The following is a 26,258-nucleotide window of genomic DNA, read 5'->3' as shown; positions in this document are numbered from 1 at the left end:
TCTGAGAGTAATGACTCGGACGCTGACGAATATTTTGAAGCTGCTGATCAAGAAGAGGAAGGAACTGCTGACGGCGCCGTTCGGCGATCCCGTCGACAAACGCGCGGAAAGGCTCCGCGACGTTTTGATGATTTTGTACTGGACTACGATGTGGGCATTGCTGCTTGCGCCTTGGAAGAGCCCGTGAGTTTCGTAGAAGCTGTGAAGAGCCCGCACTGGCGTCGGGCGATGGACGACGAAATGAAATCGCACGAACGGTGCGGAACCTGGAATCTCGTCCCACTACCTCCTGCAAGGAAGACCGTGGGTTCAAAGTGGGTATTTCGTCTGAAGCGGAACGAGCACGGCGAAGTGGTGAAGCACAAAGCTCGTATCGTGGCCCAGGGGTTCTCCCAACGCCCTGGCATTGACTTCGAGCAGACTTTCGCGCCGGTTACGTGTCATGCTACGCTTCGCACGTTTCTGACTGTAGCGGCCAAGAGAGGGTACGTCGTCCAGCACTTCGACGTTAAAACGGCGTATCTCTATGGCACGCTGGAGGAAGAAGTGTACATGAAACAGCCCGTTGGATATGAAGCTAAGGGAAAGGAGGAGATGGTGTGCCGCCTCCGACGGAGCATTTATGGTCTGCGACAGTCGGCGAGGTGTTGGCACCGGAAGTTGAACGAGATCTTGACGAAGTACGGATTCAAGGCAGCCAGTTCTGATCCGTGCCTCTACGTCAAGCAGACTACTACGACTACTGTGTTCCTGTTGGTCTACGTGGATGACCTGCTCATCGGATCATCAGAGGAAGCTGAAATCACGAAGTTGTTCGAGAATCTGCAGCAGGAGTTCCAAATGACCCGTCTCGGCCAAGTGCGCCATTTTCTTGGCATGGAGGTGGAACGCGACGGTGATCACTTCAAGGTACGTTTGGGAACTTACATCGACAACTTGATCAAGAAGTACGGCATGGTTGATGCGAAGACAGCGAGATCCCCGATGGACGTGGGATACCTGAAGTCCGAAGATACGAGTCAGCCTATGGACGATGCAACACGATACCGGAGCCTTGTAGGGGCGCTGCTCTACTTGGGTGTCGTAGCCAGACCGGATATCGTTGCGAGCACAGCAATTCTGGGGCGGAAGTTCTGTTCGCCCACCGAAGCTGACTGGAGCGCCGCAAAGCGGCTGCTGCGTTATCTGAAGGCAACTCGAGACTATGCAGTACGGCTAGGAGGAGATTCGAAGCAGGACCTGATCGGTTACTCCGATTCCGATTGGGCAGGAGATCAAGGCACGAGACGATCGACTTCGGGGTTCGTGTTCCTGTTCGCTGGTGGAGTTATATCTTGGGCCAGCAGAAGACAATCAAGCGTCACACTATCAACCATGGAGGCCGAATACGTGGCGCTCAGCGAGGCCTGCCAAGAGGCCATCTGGCTGAGGCAGTTGCTTCAAGAGTTCGGCGAGAAACAAGTGAACCCCACAACCATTATGGAGGACAACCAGTCCTGCCTGACTTTCGTGAAGAGTGAGAGGCAGAGTCGTCGGTCAAAACATATCGACACGAAGCAGCGGTTCGTGTACGAGCTGTGCGTTACGAAGGAGATATCCCTGGAGTATTGCCCTACAGACAAGATGTTGGCGGACGTCTTCACTAAACCATTAGGTCCGCAGAAGCATAAGAGGTGTTGTGAGCTGTTGGGTCTAGGAGATTTCCAGTGAAGCAGTTCCACATTGAGGAGGAGTGTTGAGCGTGCACTGTTTCACTGCTCCACATCAGCGAACCCCTCGGTGGGTAGTCGAGCGCAGCCCTATTGCGCTCGCGCAGCTCTATCGCGCAGCCCTATCGATCGCGCCAAAACAACAACAAGAGTGTTGACTGTACTTTTTGCATTCCAAGCATTTCCATCGCCGCGTACACAACGTGTTTATTTTATTCGTTTAATAAAGTAAATTTTCTACCGAAAGTATTTCCGCGAGTTCATTCTTTTCGTACTTCCTATCCCGGAATCCGATACGCTGGTTTTTCTGCTGCCGTTGTCCCTGATCCGCCTTCACCTCTATGCTTATACTACCGACAAACCGACATGACACTTCATTCTGACTTATGTCCGAATGGGCAGTGATCCTAACTGTCAAAACCATAGGATTTGTTGATCTAGATAAAATAATTTGTCCAGAATAGATCAGACACGAACCAATTCATGACTTTTACATGCGGGTTCATGGCTTAGCTAAGTATTTCCCGCGAACACGAAGCCAGATGTCAGTAGTGTGCTTTGGTCAGAAATTTTATTGTTTTTGCTATGGTCATTCATGTCGGTTTGTCGGTGCTTATACACTCCACAAACCGACAATAAGACAAACTAGAAATACTCAAAGGGAAACGGAGGGAAAGATAGGCGGAGAAAACAAAATACAATTCGGCAGCAGGGATTTGTTCCTAAATTATCTTGCAACCCTTGCTAGAAGCTAGCATTTCAAATGACTTGTTTTTTTGATTCGATTTACGTGCAAAATAATAATTGATTGCATCGCAATATTTTGCACATTTCTTGATGCTATTAATTAACCAACAAAGATCAATTAATTAATAGAATTAGAATATTACCTCTGATTCCAAAAACTAGTTGAATTTGAGAAGCACACGAAACATAAAGGTGATTGAATTACTGTTCGATTGCAATAGCCTCACATTTAATCTAGTAAGAATGATAAACCATCGGAAAATTCCAATTGGAATGCTCGTTTGGTTCAGATTTTGACAGTTCATTTGGCTCAAAACATTCTCTCCGCCCATCTCTCCCTCTGAGTATTTCTAAGACAAACCTCATAGGTCCTATCAGAATGCATAAAATGTATGTGTGACCGCTTATACATTTCATTTGGTCATGATCGTCATTACTTTTAGCAAGGCGTCTGCTTATTAGTTGACATATACACTTAATCTAGCTCGGTAAAATCTCCAACAGCCGATTACCTCGGCATTCACTGTGGCTGATATATCTGCAAAATATCTATTTGTTAGCTTTGTCTCGGCAATTGTTTTACTGAATCTCTGCAAAATAAATTGCAGAACTACTCGGCTGTTGGAATCTCGGCGAAAAAATTTAAGTGTGTATAAAAAATTTAAGTGTGTATACATTTATACATTTTATGCACGGTGTACACTATAGGAGGTGAGATATTCCGGAAAATGACATTTGCGCGATGACGTCATTGCTATCCATCTCGTAAACAAGCGCGAGAGAAAGCAGTCTATGAGCGAAGTTAGTGTTTTCAATGCAATTTGCTTTATTTTATTGCTTTTATTGTGGATAATATAGTGGCTTGTGTTTTCTTCATTTAGTTAAAATACTGTACGGCTGGTGTTTATGATGCGTGATGTTAGAAATTAAAACGAGAAGCATTCTGAGCTAACGATTTTCTTTCTAGACAGCAACACGAGGATGCCTTCTCTGGCTTTAATATTTGATTTGATCTGATGAAAGTCATTCAAATTCATTGGCCAAACCCAGACATACCCCGGATTCCACCAGGGAAGTGGCTATACCCGGAGATAATCCGAGATCCACCGGGGAAGTGCCCAGAATATGACTCGAATTAAAACCTATCATGTGACACATCATATCACATGAGAATTCAAAAACAAAGTCATTGGCAGCGTCATTTAGTTTCCAGGACCACATTGGCCACACCTGGTCATGTTTCGGGTACCTTCGGGGAAGTGGCCAGAATATGACTTGATTTAACACTCATCGTGCGACACCTCAAATCACATCAGAATTCACAGGTAAGGTCATTGGTGACCTTATTGAGTGTCCAGGACCACACCGGCCACATTCGGACACATCCCACTCGGGGGGGTGAACGTAATCTGACTTTAACTGAAACCCATCATGCGGCACATCAAATCACATCAGAATTTGAAAATAAGATCATAAGACAAGCGGATGAGTGAACGCATTAGAAATTGTCCTAAGGACAGAAATCCCGCAGTGATATAAAGTGAAATTCAATGTAAGATCACATTAAAGCTCTTTTAAAAATAAACGAATAAAGTACAAACAGAAGGTATATTTCAGAAAAAAAAAACAGTGGAAAAAAGAGTAGTCTACGCAACGATCTTCTTCATTTTCCTTTTCTTTGCTTTCGAAGCGTTTGCAATGTTACGGTTTAGATATCTGATACGGATATACAAGCGTGTTCGGAAAAACAGTCTTTTAGCATTTTCTGCTAAATCTACATCCTTAGATGTGTTCATACACGTTTCAATGGTTTTTTTCTCTTCATCAAATGTTTCGCCATGAACTCGTTTAAATACGTTATTCAATGCCATTATCTTGATAGCAAAAGCACGATCCGGTTTTGTCAAGCCACCTTCGGAAACTTGATCCACCCAAGTAAAAACGGATTCGTCCGGTGGGGAAATCTTAAGTTTAAGCTTTTTGATGATATATCCCGCAATATATTCAAGCGCGTCCTCTTCAAACTCTGAGTAGTTTAATGCATCTTCCTGTTCCAAGTCAGCATTGAGTTGGTCGTCGCAGTCCAACGATCCTTCGCCTCCAGTCTCATTTACTTCATCACGAGCAATGTTTCGCAGCATGCAACCAGTAAACTGCTGTTCATCGTACTCTTCATTAGATTCCTCTACGTTACTGCTGTTGACTTGTTGAGTCGCATCGGATCGACCTAATGAAAATTAAGATTTGTTAGATTTTTTAACAGTTAATTGTGTACACCTATCTTAACAGTCTTACTAAGGACTTACTAAGAGTGATATTTTATGTGAGATAATGTATCACTACGAAAACTATAAAGGAATTTTACCTAGAATGCTGTTTCTCAACCTGTAAGTGAATTCCAAGGCAGTTGGGTGGTCATGTAATCCTCCTTTGGAGCATATGGTTCCAAAGAAACGCTCGAGGTCATCTTGTTGCAGTCGTCTTGTTAAGATGTACGGATTACCGTAAGTGTTTCGGAGCCATTCTGACAAACCGACCAGCGCTGCGTTATTCACGAGAATACCTTTCTGGCATGGTAGGAGAGCACGCTTATTTGGTACTCGTAGATTCGAAATCAGTTCATTGGAATCGCTTATGATTGTTTGATGAACATGGTTTGTGTGGTCGAATGCTTTAAGCCTTTCTCTCAAACCCCTCGTTGCCGATGATGCATTGAACAAATCAAACCAATCATTCATTATTTTTATGAAATCGCTGGTAATCAAAGCATCTTGAGATGTTATCATGCCTAAACTCACAGCTCTCCTGATTCCCTGTGAGACGGAGTGTGATAGTAGCTGTACCGCGTATTTTACTTTTTGACGGGCAGCATCTTTGACATCCAGATGGGTTAACGTGATTTTATGACATATCTTCAGTTCATTTGGCTGAATGTTCAACAAATCCACAACTGGCTTGGAGGTGATCCAGTGTTTCTTTTCTCCTTTGTCCAACACGTAACCAGTATCGAGAAAATGATTACGAATGAGTTTCATGAGATGTGGAGGGTCTGCAAAAGTGAAAACCTTCAGGTCGTCTACGGTAAAAAAGGGCTTGTCGCAACTGATGCCAAGCTCTCGCCAAAGACCCATGTTGGTCGGTCCCATGTCACAAACAACAGCAACAACATGAAATTTAATGTTTTTGAGCGTTTTGATTATATCCGTTATTATAGTTGCATTCATTGCAGTATCAAAATTGTAGTAGATGACTTGCTTCCAATTTTTGTACACTCCCCGGATCATTCCCACTTGGACGTACTTCGATGGCTTCAAAACTTTATCGCAACTCCGGTGGTACTCATAAACTGATTTGACTTTCATTTCGTCGAAAGACAAAACGCAAACACGTTCTTTTTCGCAATATTCGCTGTTTTCCAAAAGGTTCAGTACTGGTTTCAAAACACCTGGCGTAAGCTTTAACTTCCCTGCCCATTTCTTGAGAGTCGAAACTGCAGGTAGAGGATAACCTCGCGACAAAAGCAATCGGTATGCTTTTGCACCAGCAGCATGTAATGATATCGCACGAGAAATATCATCAGGTGTCCACTGAATTCTTCGCTGATTAGGATCCCGCAATTTTCGCAGCTGTCCCTTTGAAAATATCTTCGAAACATTGCAATTCAATGCTTTCGACTTCTGCAGCAGGGAGGCGTATGTTTTATTCTTTCGCTTCTCTCCATTGAGCTTCTTCTTCAATTCCAAATTCTCTCTGCGCAATGAACTTTCCAGTTTTTTCCTAAAAGTAATGTATCATATTACATTCCCTTTTTTTTTTTTGAACTTTCGATTAACTGCTTACCCCGTTTGAACCGCCGTATTTCTGGTACAGTTAACATATTGAACGCCAACGTCATGAGAAAAAACCGGGCACGATGATTGAACACCAACATCTTTCCGAATCAACGCCGTGGTACTATGAGAAGAATACTCTCCTGCCGTACTCGTGTATTCCTCTGAAGTTTCTTGGCTCAAAGTGGATCTGCTATGAAGATATTATTGAAGTAAATATATTTTTGAAAAAAGTTGAATTTAACCTTCTTCCGGAATTCTCTGGCAATGTTGAAGAAGCAACACCTTCATCCTGCGCTGGCAATTTCAGGCTAGGAACCGCTCCTGGTTTCAGCCTTCGTTTCGACCACTCCGTATTCAACAAAATATCTTTCAGCCTGTAATCTTGCTCGGAGAAATGTTCCGAGCAGATTTTCAAATGTTGTTGCGTATTTAAATTTCTACCGCAGGCTTCCAACCACAAAACTTTCAAACTTTCCTCACGCGGAAACCAAAAATACTTTAATTGTATCGAACACAGTTTATTCCCTTCGTAATTACTGCAGTTAATTACAGCACACTTCACCATTTTCAACAAATTAAACTCGCACTGCACGGCATAAAATCTATAGTGTACACCGTGTCGCACTACACAATTCGCGTTGCTACGGTTCGCGCTGTTGAAAGATAGCAATGACGTCATTTGTTTACATCCGAACCAGATGTTTACTGTCGGTAGTAGCCTGCCTTGTTATGTATGCCGTGCATTTTATGAATAATTAGCAATAGAAATTTAGAACGGTTTGTTTTCCCACTAATCTGTTTTCCTCTTGCCCGCACTAGTTTGATTTAAATGGTGCAGTAGTGTGCGCCGATTAAACGTCAAAAAGCTCTATAGAAAAATCCACGAGCCCCTCATTTTATCTGTCAAACTTTCATAGCGAATCCTCAAGTGAATCAAACCAAACATAGTGCAGTACTTGAATTTCGACTAGAATGGGGTACCGTTAATCGATGTCCTTGGGACCGATTGGCTAGTCCAGTGTAAGCCAATTTAAACTCGTTAGTTTCCACCGGTTGGTTCTACCATCCAGGTTACCATTCGTTTATGGTATTTGTCTGGATATATGTTTATTAGGGTAGCCGCTTACTACCAAAAAGATCCAGCGCTTAATTTTAATCCTACCAATGGATTTCTTAATTTTATTAACGATTATTCTGTGTTTGTAGGGATAAGTGCCGTAGTTTTAATATAATTGAGCAAAACCGAAACATTTCCATACATTCACAGATTCAAAACTACACAGAAAAAAAAGTTGTTGAATATTACATCCAAACTGCTGCAACCAGGTCAATCCATCAGTTGTGCAATATAACGTTGTACGATGTACATCGATTTTGCGAACAAAATTACATCCATTGATGTAATATTGTATCTGCTTTTTGCTATTACATTATTATTTCATACATCAGCTTGAATTACATCGATCGATATATTGTTTTTTGCTGTGTACCATGCCATGGTGATGCAGCTTTGCCACTATTTTGAGTTGATTGAACAACCGTGTCAATTTAATGGCTGCGTGCGTACCCCTCGCTGTACACCAATATAATGAAAACAGGTGTAAGAATGTGGATTCGTCGTCTCTTTCGTCATCCCGCTGTTTACAGGTTGATTGACTGTGACGACAAACTCCATCATCCATCATCCAGCGGAGGAATAAAAGAGACGACAAATTCTCTGGGCCTTACTTGTTTATATCTCAACGACTGTACACAGCATTCCACCCCTGCAGCAGACAATGAACTGTCAATTGACTTTTATGTTGTACCTATTTTCTCTTCACTGTGTTCAATGATGATGATTCATCATTGCCGTGGTTTCCTCTCAATATAAATTTCCATGTGTGTGAGTGATCATGAATCATAGCACTAAATACACACGGCGAATGAGAACAACTCAAATTTGATTTTAGTTCACTCATAATCGCCAAAACTGCAGGAACCCATAAGACAAACCACATAGGTCATGCAAGAATGCATAATAGGTATGTGTGACCCCTTATACATTTCATTTGACACATGATCTTCATTAACTTTTTGCAAGAAATCTGCTTATTAGTTGAGTTATACATTTTATGAATAATCAGCAATAGAAATTTGCCAAAAGGTATAAGGAGATTTCTATCCGTGCATGATAAGCAAATGTTTTAATCAATTCTGGCACCACTGCAAAGAATGTTTACATTCGATTGTTATTTTGTTATTTTGAAGAAAAAAATCGAGAAAAAAAAACTGTCGTACCGTCCTGCCGGTAAAGAGAAACATTCTGGATCTGGAAAACCTCCAATCCGAAAAAAAACGAACCCGGTTAGGATCCACAAAAGCAGCAGCATAAGGAGGAACAGTTGCTAAAAAATATGAAGATGTCCTGCAAAAAACCAAGACATACCAGGAGACATACGGAACGGAACAGTTTCTAATTAATCGTGTTTTGTTGTTTTTGACATCATCCACATCCAGAGGGCCAGTCACTTTCGAATGTATGGGAATGGTAGGAAACCATTTGGAAATGCATGAAAATTTTCAGTTTTTATTCATTATCGTCTTTATGGGCAGTTTTAGATGCACAAAACTTGCACGAGTACATTACTATGGTGATAAGGTAAACACTCGTTTATTTGTTTCCTTCTGTGAAAGCATGTTTAGTCACAAATCGTGGATTTTCTGATATTCTCCATACTGCAAAAATGATTTTCCTACCACTGAAGGGGCGACATCTCTCGGATCTTCAGTATAGCTACTACTTGGAGTAATCCAATGGTAAAATCCATAAGCAAACGTCAGACTGTGCGTGCAACATGGCGGACTTCGTACTATCCTTTCACTCCACTAAAAATTCCCATAAGAAACTGTCAATCTTTGCTAAAAGAGACGATTTTTCGGTGGTGGCGTCAACGCCAATAGAACATAGAATATATCTAGACTAACATTTGAAAGGGGCGGAAGAGCCAAAATGCAAGCAAACCATATGTTGCCACACATAGAGAGAATAGTTCACAAACTACTCGATAAACATGAAAAAGTAGAAGAAAATATCACTTCAAATCATCAAAAACGTTTCTTCTTACAAGGCGTATTTCCAATTTTCAACTCTATGATGAATCTGGTTGTTACGCCTTGCACCAGAACTACGAATTATATCGTTTTAATATGCCAAATGTGTTGATTCTGTAGTATCTAGTCACGCCCGATTCATTTGAAATGCATCCGATTGATAGTTCACGTGTAAACAACGAACAAAAAGAAGACCAAAAAATCTCCGGGCGTAATTCCACTCTCACAAAATTTGCGAACGAAGAACAACAAACAAAAAATCCCGAGGGTGTACTTCCACGGCGTATCACCAGTGTTGGCAGTTCAAAGGGTTGAAGATCTGGGGGGTAACAATATGTATGAAATTATCAGGGCATATGATATGATTATCAGGGCATACAAATACTCATAAATGGGAAATATTTTTACTCATTTAATGGGTAGTCCCAGTTTTCCTCGAAAATGCTTACTTTGTAGTCATTATTGGGTATTTTGCGGTTACCGTGTATGTTTTGAGTGACAAGTTGAGTTGTTTCGATTGAGTGTATTTTAACCGGACATTGCATTAGGGTGTATTCAGATCTGAGCGATATTTCCAGCGCGGAGAGAGATTTTGCGAAGGTACGAGAGGGAGAAAAGTACTAGTGTCTCTCTCATTCTTACGCAAATTTTGCTCCGCTCCGCTAATGTACGCTTAGATCTGAATACACCTTTAAATTGGTATTCCGATTAAAGCCTGGTACGCAGCTGAAAAGAAAACGGAAAAGTAATTGGAAGATTGCCGCAAAAGCTCAATGCAGATGTCGCCACTGCATGATGATGATAATGTTGACAGACTGCATATAAAATTCGTGAAAATTAGCATTAAATCATAATTTTCATCAAGCCTGCGTGAAATCCTTCCAATATAACATTCGAATTGAAGAAGAAAACGTTTTTACGATCAGACTGATGTGCATATTTGACTTTTCCAGGTGAACTTTCATAAGTTATATTCATTTCATTTCACGGCTCCATCAATGCTGCATCGTAAATATGATGGTAAACAGTAGTAAATTGCTCAATTACTCAAAATAAAGATGATTTGTCATATTGTTATCACTTTGAAGACCATCTAGCACCATTTTATAGCATGGTGCATGTTGAGTAAATCAAGTTCCGGTGCGTTTTCCGTCGAAAATTGTGAGTATCAATATGATTGCTTAAAAAAGGCCAAAATGGTAATTTATTGAACATTGGCGTCCTATACAACCAATTTTCCATTACCACCAGCATGATACAACCTTTCCTATGTAAATTAACTTAATTTCCACTTTCATCTTAGTGGAAATCGCACATATTCACCATTTTCCGAAAAATGCAGCTGCGCAGGAGGTAACCTCTCGCTGTGGGTGCAAACTTGTTATGCATTATTTTCCATGAAAACCTCTCCGACCCATACCGAAATAATAACAATTAGTTTTCAAACACGTTTTCTTACACGATTCAAGCAAAAGTTTCCACGAGAAATTATTAGTTTTTCTTTATGGACCGATTTGCCCCAAAACTCGTCTTTTTTACTTGGAAAATTTGGAAACTATCCTCCTTCTAGTAGTTCTCACTTCGAAATGTAGGAGGCGAAAGCTTGGAAAAGTTTCACTGCAAGACGCCAATTTTTGAGGATTTTTCCCAAAAGTAAATTTGACAGCTATAGTCTGCTAAATTTTGAGATTATAGGGAGATGTGGTCAAATTGTAAAATCAACACTTATTAGTGTTTATGTTGTTTAAATGCATCCAAAACATCAGTTTTGCAATAAACGCCAACATTACCTAACGGAATAATTGATCAGACCATTATTCCGCAAGGAAAGTGAAATTGCATTCAGAATGCGCCACCTTCATGTCGATCACGATACTAATGTAATCGATCTTTCCTTTACCGATTTCTTTTGAACTGCGTAAGCCTGGTACGCAGCTGAAAAGAAAACGGAAAAGTATTTTTTGAGGAATATTCCCAAAAGTAAATTTGACAGCTATAGGGAGGTGTCTTTTGCTAAATTTTGAGATCATAGGTAGGTGTCACCTAATTTTAAAATCAACAATTATCAATTTTTATGTTGTTAAAATGCATCCAAAACATCATTTATACAACAAACGTTAAAATTACCTAACGGAATAATTGGTCAGACCATTATTCCGCAAGCAAAATGAAATTGCATTCAGAATGCGCCATCTTCATGTCGATCACGATACTAATGTAATCGATCTTTCCTTTGCCGATTTCTTTTGAACTGCGTACTGGGTCAAGAAATGCTAATTAAAAGAAATTTCTTTAGCATTCCGTGTCCTATTCCGTAGCACGTAAAAACGTCATTACTTTTCAGCTGCGTACCAGGCTGTACTGGGTCAAGAAATGCTGAGGAAAAGTAATTACTTTTGCATTCCGTGTCCTATCCCGTAGCACGTAAAAACGTCATTACTTTTCAGCTGCGTACCAGGCTGTACTGGGTCAAGAAATGCTGAGGAAAAGTAATTTCTTTTGCATTCCGTGTCCTATCCCGTAGCACGTAAAAACGTCATTACTTTTCAGCTGCGTACCAGGCTGTACTGGGTCAAGAAATGCTGAGGAAAAGTAATTTCTTTTGCATTCCGTGTCCTATTCCGTAGCACGTAAAAACGTCATTACTTTTCAGCTGCGTACCACCCGCATAAACGCGAACCATAAATTGACCTTACCTAAAATGGTTAAAAATTGTTTATAATCCCTGCTAAACTTTAACTGAAATGGTTATGGAACTTTACATGAACGTTTAATGATAAAGTTTCAACCTTATGTATTATGGTTTTTTGGAACTGGACCTTACAAATAATGGGTTGTTAAGAACCATTACCGTTCCAAATTCTTGTTTTCTCCATACATTTTCGGAAAGAGAACTATATTAGAACCTTTTAACTTATGGTCTGAGAACATTAATGGTAATGGTTATGGTAGTCAGTAAGGTCCACGAATGGTTTTGTAACATCGATCAACTTTATGTGGAATATATCGCGAATTGGTTGCCTGTAATTTACTGATTACCAATTCACGATATATTCCACGTAAAGTTGAGCGATAATACAAAACCATTAATGGACCTTACTGACTACCATAACCATTACCATTAATGTTCTCAAATCATAAGTAAAAACGTTCTTATATAGTTCTCTTTCTGAAAATGTATGGAGAAAACAAGAATTTGGAATGGTAATGGTTCTTAACAACCCATTATTTGTAAGGTCCAGTTCCAAAAAACCATAATACATAAGGTTGAAACTTTATCATTAAACGTTCATGTAAAGTTCCATAACCATTTCAGTTAAAGTTTAGCAGGGATTATAAACAATTTTTAACCATTTTAGGTAAGGTCAATTTATGGTTCGCGTTTATGCGGGCAGGCTTAACGATGATGAAAATGTGCCCTTTTCAGCCTGAAACAACAGCTTCCATTAATCATGATCATTGAAGTTTTTTAATCCAACGTTGCAGTTCCATTATTGTGCCCTAAGCAAGTCAAACTGGCATTTGTTTTCCTCCAGGATCCATGTTGATGTGTTAGTGAAGCATCTCTGTTGTAGCATAAGTCGATTCAAAACCCCATCAGACGACCGTCATCACCACATCGTCATCGTCATTGATCAACAACAAACGGATAATAATTGCAAGACCCGAGAAGAAAAAGAAGCACCGTTCGTTTCGTCGTCTGCTGATGTCGCCGCTCGCAGTCGCAGCGCTCTCTCCGTTTCGTTCGCACGCACTCAGTCAGTCAGTTGAATAGGAAAGCGAGTTTCGGATCGGTCGTTCGTTCGTCGCGCCGCGGCTACTGCTCTGTTGTTTGTGTAGTTGGTGTGCTGTGTGTAGCTGCCCTGCCCAACATTTTTATTAGAAAATAATTATCGGAAGAAAATCCGTGGCCTGGGACGATAGCGATTGCACGATTGCCGGATAACACCGTCGCGCGAATTGGAAGAAGTTGTGTTTTTGTGTAAGTTAGGATAAACCAGAAGAACGGGACCCGGATCCGGGTTCTGGATGCGTTTTTCATTCGACGACGGGGACAAATTCCTCGCCGAGAAGCAGCCAGAAGAGCGATGACCAAATCGTCAAGCACCAGACGGCGACGACGACGACGATTTGGACTTAGTTTGTGTGGAAGTGAGCGAGATAGCGCTAATTGGTGGTGCCGTGACAAGTGTACCGCGAACCGTGTGGGAGTGAGCGAGATGGGACGTCGCAAAATGGCGTTTGTGGAATTTGATGAATTTTTATGAGAATGTTTTATTTTCCCTAGCGGAACTGGACCCGGGAGGCGATGCGATTCCCGGGGTGATTTTTTCGGGTTCGGGACCGGCCCGGGGTAGGACCGGAAGAGATAAAGCTTGCAGATCGACGAATTTCGGTTCGCATTCCGGGAGAAATCCGAGCAGCTGCTTCCGTGGCAGGACCCAAATTTCTCTTTGCATTCGGACTTGATTTTCCTTTTTGCCGTTCGATACCGTTTTCGGGCGGAACTTTAAAACCCATCTTCATTATGTAAGCCATCCAACGGGAAGAATCCCCGACCCGACGTCTGGGGTGGAAGATAATTTGCCCCCCTATTCCTCTCGTTGCGGTCCGCCCTCCGACCCCCAGGGGTATGCAACATGCAATAACAACATTATCATCATTGCTCTCGCAGGCAGCCAAAGCCAGACAGATTCGGGCAAACTTTGGAAAGGTCACTCCCGGTCGGGATGCAGCAGCAGTTTAAATAGCTGTCAAAAATGTATCGATTTTCTTGTTTTCTTTTGCGGTTGTCTGCAAAATCAAAACGTTTCAGTCTGCGATGATGTCATGTTTTCGATTTTTCTGAAAAACAAATTTCCGAGGGTTAATTTTTGCAGATCAAGCTCAATCGAGAGGTGATATGGGTTGATTTTTTTTTTAATTTTTTTAATTCAATCACGTTATGCGAAAAAGAAAAAAAAAGATTTACCGTTATCTGCTCGCTGCAAGTCTCTGGAAAGACGACGCAGTGCTGATAACCAGTTTTGCTACTTTCTGGCAGGGCGGTCGCAATAAGATAACAGAAACTGGTGCTCCTGAAAACAGTAATATGCAGAAAGGTCCGTCGTCGATGCTGTCGATTTTTGTTTGCTTGCAGATTTGCTTGGGCTTCATCAAAGGCAGTTTCAAGATAGTATAGGATCAAGCATTCATATTGACGAGGAAAATGAATGAAAAATCGTGATCCGAGAGAGTCATCAAACGAATTTTCGGAATGGTTGTCACTGAACGAGAACCGAAAATCACTGTTACCAAACTGTAAACGCTTCTGGAAGCCGCATGCTGTCTCTATGGAGAGTTTCCTATACAGTATCATGGAAGTCAATTCCACCCCATCCATCCATTGGTATCCCTTGAAAATTACCTTCGAATTCATTTAAGAACTCTCCTTTAAATTTTCCTGAAAATCACCCAATTCATAAGGAACGAATTGTCAAGAAATATCGCAAAGAATTTTCATCAAAATTTCCTTGGATTCCTCTCAAGATTCCCTCGAAATTATCCTTAGATTGCCTTGCAACTTTGATTGAACATTTCCTTTGAATTTCCATGAAACTAGTTACCTTCTTTGGTATTCTAATTATCAAGAATTTCATCTTTACTGGAAAACCTGGAATTCTCAGGAAGTTTTATAATTACTCAGAGCATTTCCAAGCCAATTCTTAAGAAAATAATTTATTAAAGAACGCCAAACAATCGTCTTGCAAAATTGTCAAGGCTCAGGCTCATGGACTTAGATGAACAATTTCTAGGCAATTCGGAGGAGAGTTCGAAGGGAGCTCTCAAAAGTAATACAAGAACAACTTCAAGGTGGTTCTGAGGAACTTCAGATTCCCGGTAAAATAAGGAGAATTCAATGAAAATTTTAATCGGAAAGCATAGGACATTCTGAGGTTAATTTCTAAGGAGCTGTCCATATACCACGTGGGAATTCTCGCGTCACATTTTAAAAGGGTCTATGCCCAACATGTAAACCGCCACTACTGAATAAATATTTAAGGAAATTGAAGTTTGTTAGGCATTTATATTGTTCACAATAGTTGGAGGCGAACCAGCCTAAGGCTGAAAGCCTCCTAAATAAAGCTAAATTAATTAATTAATTGTTCACAATAACAATAGTAACTGTACCTCAGTACACAATATTCAAAATATGCGAAAAGTTTTCAAAAATACATGAAAATCGAAAGCCATTTAATTTTATCAACTAATCAGCAATGTTGTGAATCTTTCAATGGTTAGGGCCTTTTTGTTAAGCCGTTGTGCTTATTAGCAGGCAGCTATTAACGGGCAGTAAAACGAACTGATCTGTTCAAGAGTGCGAAAACTAATCGCCTTGACACCAGTCCCGAAGTGGCGTTTCTTCACACACATTTTGACAGTTCCTTATGGGGTTTTCCGTTGGAGCGAGAGAATAAGAAAAAGTCCGCCATGTTTCACACATAGACTGACAGTTACATATGAGATTTCTCCATAGGAGTAAAGAGTTACAGAGCTGTCGTCAACGCAAAATGACATATATTTTTTATCTATCTACATACAGCCTACTGTGATCGAATGATAGGTTTAGCTTCAATCAGGGGTTGCTTGTACTCCTTCACTCCTCCTCAAGCTGTATCGATCGAAGTCCCATCTCCTTCCGGCAGGTCTCTAGCTTCACTCTCGCCAGCGCCTTGGTCAAGGCGTCGGCGATCATGGACTCGGTAGGGCAGTATACAACCTGGATTACGTTGTTGCTTACCAAGTCTCGGATGAAGTTGAACCGCGTGTCGATGTGCTTGGTTCTTCGACTTCCTCCTTCACCTCGCAGCATTGCTATGCAGCTCTGATTATCTTCGCGGACAACGATCGGCGACCTGGTCACTCCTGTTATTTTTCGCTGTCATTTCAATTCAAGAGCTCGATGTGAGCAATTCAAGTTTGCTTTAATAAAACATTCATTTGTTCGTTAAGTCTCGGCCTGTTCATTATTGCCCCGCCCCGTCCACGTAGTTCAAAGACGTTGTTTTCATCGTGCTGTATGTCGATGATCTCCTGATAGCAGGTATGCAGCTGACCACCATATTGAAGCTGAAACGCGAACTGTCGGCGATGTTTGAAATGGCCGATTGTGGAGAGTTGACTCACTTCTTGGGATGCAGATACGGTACGATCAACAAAATGGTAGAATGATGCTGTCTCAAGCAACCAACCTGGAAAAGATCTTGCAGAAGTTCTGCATGGCGGAGTGAAATGTTACAAGGACGCCAGTGGAGAAAGGATTGAAATTGGATCGTCAAGTGGCCGAAGGCGTTCAAGAACCGTACTGTGAATTATTGGGAAGCTTTCCTATCGGATATCTGGGAAGATTCCAACAACAACATTGGACAGCTCTGAAATGGGTTGTACGATACTTAAAAAGGATCGATGGAGTGTTGCTTGACGTTTACTCGAGACAATCAAGCGGCGCCACTCATCGGGTTTGCTGATTCAGACTGGGCCACCGATACTGACGACCGAAAATCAGTAAGCGGATTTGTTTTCCGTGTTTTCGGATGCACTGTTGCGTGGTCAAGCAAGAAGCAAACAACAGTTGCAACTTCTTCAAGCGAAGCTGAATATGTAGCGTTGAGTGCTGCAGCATTGGAAGCAATATGGCTAGTCGGTGTTCTAGGCGATCTCGGTGAGCTAAACATTGAATCAATCACCATATACGAGGACAACCGTGGATGCATTGGTATGGCCAAGAACTTGGAGAGTAAGAGAGCCAAACACATCGACATTTAAACACCATTTTCTTCGTGATCATGTTGCTGCTGGTAAGCTATTGGTGGAGCCGATTGCCAGCAACAACCAGTTGGCTGACTTCTTAACTAAATCGTTGGACGTCAGACGATTTGAGGAACTTCGGACGATGCTGGGACTATCCAAGCGAGAGGGGGTGAAATCAAAGAAGTCGTTGAAACCTGGTCACTCCTGTTATTTTTCGCTGTCATTCCAATTCAAGAGCTCGATGTGAGCAATTCAAGTTTGCTTTAATAAAACATTATTTTGTTCGTTAAGTCTCGGCCTGTTCATTATTGCCCCGTCCTGTTCACGTAGTTCCTTCAATTAGCTTCTGCAACCAGAGTAACTCCCGGCAGGCCTCGGCTAGGGCAACGTATTCCGCCTCGGTAGACGAAAGGGTTACACACTGTTGCTTCCGAGCAGCCCAGATGGAGAACAAAGCCCGAGTTTGATTTGCGGTCTCGATGATCTCCGGCCCAGTCAGCATCCACGTATGCTTGCAGTTGGCCAGGTCCACCGAGCTCCAGCTTCAAATCCGCAGTCGATATCAGGTACCGCAGAGTCCGCTTGCAGCAAAGCACCCACTGAGCACTGGAAATCGTCCTTCCGTGACATTGGTTTCTCCTGGGTCCATTGGTTTGACGTCTGCTTGTCCATATCTTGCAGCGATTCTACGGATATACGAGGCTTGATCCAGCAAGGTAGGAATACCAAGGTAGTTGCTGACATCTCCGGGGGTGGTTATCTTGAAGTGTTTCTTCAGTGTTGCTTCGACTCTTCTGTACTCCGCTTCATCCTGGCAAGCTATAAGCATGTCGTCTGCGTAAAGCAGTACAAATGACGAACGACCGTGCTTCGTCCTGACGAACAGACAAGGTGATTCGCTGATTCCATACTCGTTCTGCCTGCTTCAGCCCGTACAAACTTTTTCGCAGCAGGCACACGTCGTTCTTCGTACCGGTCGAGAATCTAGGCGGCTGCCTCATGTAGATGGTTTCGGCTAGGTCCCCGTACAGGTAGACCGATTGTACGTCCACATGTTTCACGAGTAGCTTCCTCCTGGCGGCAATCGACAGCAGCGTGCGAAAGGTAGTCTGCTTCGCGACGGGGGCAAAAACCTCGTCATAATCGGTACCGTATCGTTGGCTGAATCCTTGTGCGACAAGTCTTGCCTTGTATAGGATGACGTTACCGTCACCGTTCATCTTCCTTTTATACACCATACAGGAACGACCTCCCAAGTGCCATTCTCGTGTAAGGATTGGATCTCCTCCTCCATAGTGCGCTTCTACAAATCTCGCTCCAGGCACTGCATAGCCTCTTCGAACGAACGGGGCTCGCAGTACTCCTGGACAGTCAAGAACCTTTGTGGCGCGACTCCTTTGTTCGCGTCGCTGGATCGACGAACGTTTGTGGTAGTGCCAAACTCCTGTTCCTCGGCAGCCTGTGGTACTGCGTCACCTGGACGGATTGTGCCGTCCCGGTCATTTTCGTCGTTGGATGTGGCAGTTTCAAAACCGTTAAAGTCGCTGGATTCACCGTCGTCTTCGTCATCGTCTTCCTGAGGTGCTGTAAAAGCGGGACCATCATCAACTTTGCCACGAATCGTCGGAGAAATTTCAGTAAAAGGATGTGATACGATACTTCCCTGCGAAGGTTCTGTTTCCCGAACCTCCCGTTTGTGTCAGAAAGCGACAATCTCTACTCGTGATCATCTTGTGCGTCTCCGGGGTCGATAAAACGGTAGGCCTTATGGCGCAGCGAGTAACCCACAAACAGCATCTTCTTGTATTTCGCCTCAAACTTCGAACGCTTCTCGGATGGAATCCACACGCCATAAGCCCACGAACCGAATATCTTGAGATGGCTGAGATCAGGCTTCTCTCCAGTCCAGAGCTCGTACGGTGTCTGCGATATGGGCTAGGTTGGCAAACGATTTTAAAGGTATGTGGCCGTATTCACTGCTTCAGCCCAATACTTGTACGGCAGCTGCGCGTCCATCAAAGAACGATTCTTACGCTCCGAGACCCCGCTGTGTTAAACTGCTGGCTTATACCTTCTTGGCGGCAGAAACGGTCGAGGGCTTCATTCTGGTACTCACCACCATTGTCTGACCGAATCACTTTGGGCGTTCTTCCGAGAAAATAATCTTGACAAACTTCACGTACTCCTTGATCCGCTCAGTAACTTCCAACTTCTGTTTCAGAAAATATACTGCGGTGTAGCGAGATTGGTCATCAATCGTCGTTAGGAAGAGTAACGACAATCGCCTGGTGTCAGCGTCCGCATCGGTCCACACACGTCCGTATGGATAATGTCCACCGGCTGCTTCGGCTTCTTCTTGGACTTCTTTGGAAATGATAGACGGGCAAGTAACGTAGCACCTGCAATCTTCGATGTGGATTCCCGATGCTAGGATACGATGCCAACTGTGCAAACACTCTGGATTGTAGTTGGACTCACCCACCTGCAGCGCAGCATGCGCAGTCCGCAGTTTGTACAGTCCTCCTGAAGTGGTTGTGCCTGCAAGCACCGTCCTTAAGGATACGGCACCCATCCGCGTCGAACACGAACTTGGCTCCCTTGGCTGCAAGTTTCTTGACCGAGTTGAGGTTGGTCTCGAACTGCGGGACGTACATTACATTCGAGAGGAGAACAGTGCTGCGTTCACCCTCTGGAGACACCCAGATCATCCTGCACGAACCAACTCCTTCCGTGGTTGTCTTCTTGCCATCCGCCAGAAAGACGCCCTGCTTCACGCTTTTATCCAGCTCGATAAAATTGTCCGCATCGACGCACATGTGGCACGTCTTCGCTTTTGGATTACGGCGCTTTCCGTACCGCTCACTCGATTCCACCTTGTCGCTGCGATTTTCCATCAGAGCCCTGCACTGCTTCTGTTTGTGACCCGGTTTCTGGCAGTAGTTACAAACCAGCGACATTCTTCTTCGCAGAATCAGCCCTGATCAGTCCGTGATCAGCTGGAGGCTCAAGTCGTCGTAGGACCTAGTCTCCAACGCCGTCGTGAGTGTGTCGAAGGATTCGGGTAAGCTTCGTAGCACCATTGCCACCTGCAAATTACGGTCCAATGCTCGAAGAGGTCTTCCATCTCGCACACGTGCTGCCCGACGTCCTCGCCATCAGCATACCGCTTGTCGCATAGTTGTTTCAGCAATGACACTTTGGAAGTTAGCGTCGCCTCCCAGGTTTGCTTCGCCGTTTTTGACTTCTTGATAAGATGCAATTGACTGTCTTCCAAGAAGTAGCCCAATCGAGGAATGCGCTTGCTGGTCTCCGGTGTCCCACGCTTCGATTTCCGCTGCAGTAGCGACTGCGGTTGGAGCAGTCGATCCGGAAGTCGCAGCACTCGCCGTCGGTCTCGTTCCGGTCACATACCGCCACAGGTCGTCTCGAATCAGCAGAAATTCGACCTTGATCTTCCCGAAGATTCAAGAGTGCGAAAACTCATGACATATATTTCTTATCTATCTACATACAGCCTACTGTGATCGAATGATAGGTGTAGCTTCAATCATGGGTTGCTTGTTTCCTTCAGTGCTTGCCGTTAGAAATGGTAGGCCTTTTGCTAAGCTTTTTCTCAACGTCAAATAAATGCAAAACAAATCGGCTCTGCCGGCACCGGTGGTGTAGTGGTAAGCGTGACTACTTTCTCACCCCAATGGGTCTGGGCTCGTTGCCGAGGTCGTTGGGATTTTTCTGAGGCATACAAATCTCTGGTCACGTCTTCCTTCGGAAGGGAAGTAAAGCCGTTGGTCCCGGCCCATGGGTGCGATATCCTACGCAGGTGTGGAAGCTGCCTTCTTGCACATTCGTTTGCCGTCCGATCCGGATCTATTACATTAAATGTGCGTGGGTCTTTACAACCAACGCAAAACAAACACATGCGGTGTAAGCGACAGCTGTAAAATATGCAATACAGCCGCAAAGTTCGTATCTAGATAGAGCTGGAATTAGGGCGTAACAGTCTTTGTAAACAATGACTTCTCTCGATGATTTCTAGGAATTCAAGGCACGCCTACATAAAGCAACATATCCATCGAGTAGGGGAAGTCTTCCCCTACTCGATGGAGATGTCGGTTTGCCAGGGAAAGCCATGACTTTCCAGAAATCATCGAGAGAAGTCATTGTTTACAAAAGCTGTCTCGCCCTAATTCCAGCTCTATCTAGGAATGTGTTGTTCTAGTTTGTTATGGGCCATAAATGTATAGACCAGAGTTAAGGTGATTCCTTGTAGAGTCCGCAAATGGCCGGCACGTAGACTATACATGCACTTCCACTTCGAATTTTCAATTACAAAAATCTTGGAAATCGATGCCTATTTTACCTGAAATTGCTACTTCATATACAGGGGTTACTCAAAATAACTAGGATAGGCAAATTTTTGGTCAACTTTGGAGTTTTGTAACTTCGTCAAATATGATCCGATTTTAAATCTTCCAAGAGCATTTGACTGGAAAACTAATATTGTTCTACGGTGTAGCCACGAAAATAATCCTGGTCACCGGATACCGGAGATATTCCGGGTTTCCGGAGGGCTTGTCTAACTTGCTAAATTTTTGGTGAAATTTTATATATGATGCTGGTTAAATATATATATATATTTAGTAAATACAACGAAAGATAATAATCAACCGAGATATGGCCATTTCCCTGGAATCGGTTCTGGTGAAGGGTTCTGAATGCGGGCAGATCATACAATCACTCAAAACAAGCCGTGCGACAGCTCTTTCTTCCTGGTTTCTCGTCAATAGACTTTCGATAAACTTTAAATGGATTGGTGACCACATTGGCCACTCTCGGGACCTCTGGTATGCCCCCGGGGGAACCTGGTGCAGAGGACAATTGCACTTTTACACCAAAGTATGCCGTGCGACAGCTCATTCTTCATGGTTTTTCAAGAATAGGCTTTCCATAAACTTCAAATGGATCAGTGACCACATTGGCAGCTCTCGGAATCACGGGATACCCCCGGGGGAACCTGTAGCAGGGGACAATTGCGTTTTTACTCAAAAACATGCCGTGCGACAGCTCTTTCTTGATGGATTTTCATAAATATGCCTTCTATAGAATTGAAGTGGATCATTGACCACATCGACCTTTCCGGAGTCACTGGAATGCCCTGGGGGAACCTGTAGTAGGATGCAAACACATTGGGGAGCTCATTCTGGAACCAGCAGATGCCCCAGGATAACATGTAAGAGGAAAATTGTATTTTCACTCCACAATGCCGTTCGACAGCTCGAACTATCTGAAGTCTTGAAATGGACCATGACTACTAGCAGTAGATATTGACAGGAATGGGATGACCACTTCTATTAGGCTAGTTAACTACTAGCAGGAAGTTTATTCCACTGGTACGAATAGATCTCTTGAAGTAGTAGTAAAATTCTTCTTTATTTTTGATTTGTTATGTGGTTTACAATTGCTAATACAGGGCAAGAGGTTAGCCGGAAGGGCTCTTCATCTTTGGTGAACTTTTTGATTTTATGTTGTACATGTTGTGTTTTACTGTGTAATGGTTTTCAATTTTCTTCTTGTGAAGTATGTTGTTTGAATGTTTTAATTTGTTATTCTACCTACTTAACCTAACGTGCCAGATCTCTGACGATCTGTTGGTCGGATCGCCTACAGCAATCTCTGAACCTTGCGATGGAGGCAGCTCTCCGTAACTCCAGTGTCTGAAGACCAGCCAGGCGGTGAACCTCAGAGTTTCTAGTCCGCGGTGGACTGTTGAGGATCATTCTCAGGATCTTGTTCTGGATCCTTTGAAGTTTGAGATGGTGGCTTTTTGCGCAACTCTCCCAGATTGGCATCCCGTATTCTATTACGGGAAGGATGATTTGTTTGTAGACAGCAAGCTTATTTTTCAGGGACAGGGTAGACCTACTGTTGATGAGTGGATACAACGATCTTATCAAGATGTTGCACTTGGTTTTGGTTTTGTCAACGTGCTCCCTGAAAAGAAGCTTGCTGTCTAATGTTAGCCCGAGGTACACGACCTCTTTGGACCATTCCACCACTGAGCCGTTTAAGCAGATCTTATTATTTTCAGACGGAACAAGTCTGGTAGATTTTGTGTGTGGAAATATGATGAACTGGGTCTTTGCCGCGTTGATACGGATCTTCCAGCTATTGAAATATTCAGACAGGACGTTCAGGCCTCTCTGAAGTTTGGCAGTCAGAGCTCCGATGACCCTACCCTTGTAGACGATGGATGTGTCATCTGCGAACAGAGACAACGATCCACCATCAGGGAGAGCCGGCATATGCTTCATTGTGGAACCCCAGCACCGATGTTGAAAGCATCCGATGTGATGCCATTCAGAGAGACTCGGAACGTCCTGTCTGATAGATAGTTGTTTATTATCTTCACTAGGAAGATTGGTGCAATTAGAACACCAGGGTTCAAGACACATGCCAGACATTGTCGAACGCTTTTTCAACGTCCAACAATGCCATGACAGATGTTTTCGAAACAGACTTGTTCCGTTTGAGAATGTTTGTCACTCGAGTCAGCTGGTGGACGGTTGAACGATCTTTCCGAAAACCAAACTGTCCCTCGAGTAAGATGTTGTTTTGTTCGGCAGATGTTAGGAGCCAGTGGTAGACTGCTCTTTCGAACAGTTTTGATAACCCTGAGAGAAGGCTGATTGGTCGATAACTTGAAGGAGAGGACGGATCCTTCCCAGGTTTCCGGATGGGTATGATTTTAGCTGGCTTCCAATACGAGGGGAAGTAGCCAAGTCTGAGGCACTGATTAAAAATCAGTGTCAGATGGTTGTAGAATTTGGAGCTCAAGTGTTTGAGTTCCAGATTCAGGATGTTGTTGAAACCTGGGGCCTTCATGTTTTTAGATGATTTGATAAAGACCAACAGTTCGTCAGCCGTAATCTCGGATTCCTCTGGAAAAATGTTAGGAATCTGATGAAGATTGGTTGCATTCATGAGGGTTGACGATGTTTTGTCCGAGATTATGGGAGCTGACGAAATGTTGACCTATCGCTTCAGGAGTTATCAGATGAACCACTGGGTCGCCGGGACGATCCAGTGGAGTCAGTGGTGGAATGGGCCTGGGCTTGTTTTTAAGAATTTTCGTTAGTTTCCAGAAGGGCTTTGCACAATCTGGGAGAGAGCGGATTTTGTTAGCAGAATCTTGATTTCTGAGGTCCACCATCCTGGCTTGGATGGTTTTTGTAAGACGATTGCAATGGGTCTTCAAGACACGCAAACCATAACGCTGGTATTGCCTTCGGATGGAGTTACGGAGTCTGACGAGAGCTTTGGTAATTCTATCAAGGTTCAGAGTATTGCCCACCTGTCTGGATACTGGCACGTGTTGGTCCCTGGCCCGGGATATCGCCTCCTCGATGGAACGCAGACACCGGTCAACGTCTTCGGGCGTCTCCGGAATGACACCGTAGTCGACAGTGGAGTCGACACAGTGTTGGAACTGCTCCCAGATGACACGATGGTAGTTGCGTCGGGAAGCTTGAAATCGGTTGACAGATGAGCCTACTTCGGCCACCACCGGATAGTGGTCCAAACTCAGCTCCTGATGGGTCACAGGTAGCGAGATGTTGTCTCCCATGTTGCTGATGAGGATGTCAATGGTGGAGTGAACGCCAGACCGGCTCAACCGGGTGGGAGAGTCCGGTGCTAATATGGTGTAGCGAGTCTCTTGCAGGTCGTCGTTGAGGATGGTGCCATTTTGGTTGCGTCGACTATTGCCCCAAGCCTGGTGTTTGGCGTTCAGGTCGCCAGCAATGGTGTACTTTTCGCGCCGTCGAGTTAGTTTGATGATGTCCTTCCGCAGGTCTGCTGCCGACCCGTCCCTGATGGTGATTTGCTTGGGGCAGTACGTCGCAATGATGGTGATAGGGCCGACAGGAGTGGAGACTTCTACCCCTAAAGCTTCGATGGTTTTCAGCTGGAAGCTCGGCAGAAGCCGACAGCAGATGTTTCTCCTTACAGCAATAGCAACTCCTCCCCCGGAGCTGATTCGATCTAGTCTTAGAAGCCGGAAGTCAGGAAGGTAGACGTTTACTTCTGCCATGATGGTAATAAGTTCCTCTGTTGTGAGTAGCTCTTCGTTTTCATGCGATAGTAGGGCATCATCTCGACGCCACGATAGACCCGGGGGAGGGGACGAAACCGTTGCCGCAAAGGACTGACGGCTCGGATTAGCCGGATGGTTTGGCACCTCAGCAGTTGGTGGGACCGATGCAGCAGCAGCAGCCAAACGGTTGTTGAGCGGTAGTGGCGGAAGAATCGGAATCGGACGCCGTTGGCTAATGGCGGGGAAATTCTGCTCATTGCGTGCCGGTACCTTTTTCCGACCCGGCTGGTTCTGCGTGGAGGACCTTTTGCGGATTTTCATGAATTCCGCACGCTTCGGACAAGACTTGCTGGTAGCTCGTTGTGTTTCGCTCGAGGTGGACCAAATACAGCTGGTCACGGTACTTGCGGGAGGCGTCGTGCCGATTCATCCTGAAGACTTGCGATGGCCTTAGGCCGTTCTTCTTCAGCTCATCCGACAGCGCGGCGATTTCCATATCGGGCAGACCACGCACGACCACCTTGAGCGGCTTGTCCTCCTCGATGTCGTGAGAGAAATACTCCCATTTTTTCTGCTTCAGCAGCACTTCAACGGCCTTGTAGTCCTTCCTTGCTGGTACCATCAGCATGATGCCTTCAGAGCACAGGCGCATGGTGCACTTCAAGAAGCCTTTCTCGATGTAGTACTCGATGTTTTCCCGAAGTCCAGACGGGAATCCCTTGACAAAAAAAGGGTGGTAGTTTCTCCTTCTTCTTTATTTCCGGTTCATCACCATTTTCCAGAATGGCGTACCGGTTGTTGAACAGCAGCTTTTTCGAGGCCGACTGAGCGTTGGCGATTTTCTGACGGGAACGCTTCCCGGACGCGCTTGCAACCGCATCACCACGCGGCGGTTTTCCCATACTGGGATCGAACGATGTTCCACTTATCACCGCGAAAGGGAGACGCGAACGGACTGTCACAAAGCTAATACTCAAGAGAGGGATCGGACGA

The 26,258-nt window shown here is 44.0% G+C and overlaps 1 protein-coding gene across 1 annotated transcript in view; it reads left to right on the top strand.

The window, feature by feature from the left end:
* Nucleotides 1–13,102: 13,102 nt before the first annotated feature.
* Nucleotides 13,103–26,258, top strand: part of Cdc42 (Cell division cycle 42) — a 38,127-nt gene continuing 24,971 nt past the window's right edge. The window contains exon 1 of the mRNA XM_065232594.1: nt 13,103–13,364. The gene's annotated coding sequence lies outside the window, so the exon portion shown is untranslated. The remainder of the gene's footprint in view (nt 13,365–26,258) is intronic.

This window comes from Ochlerotatus camptorhynchus, unplaced genomic scaffold, assembly GCF_037179485.1.
Source record: "Ochlerotatus camptorhynchus isolate MF236.1 unplaced genomic scaffold, CSIRO-AGI_Acam_v1.1 ptg000370l, whole genome shotgun sequence".
NCBI lineage: Eukaryota > Metazoa > Arthropoda > Insecta > Diptera > Culicidae > Ochlerotatus > Ochlerotatus camptorhynchus.
The sequence above is the reverse complement of the archived record's forward strand: the minus strand, read 5'-3'. Positions and strand labels throughout refer to the sequence as shown.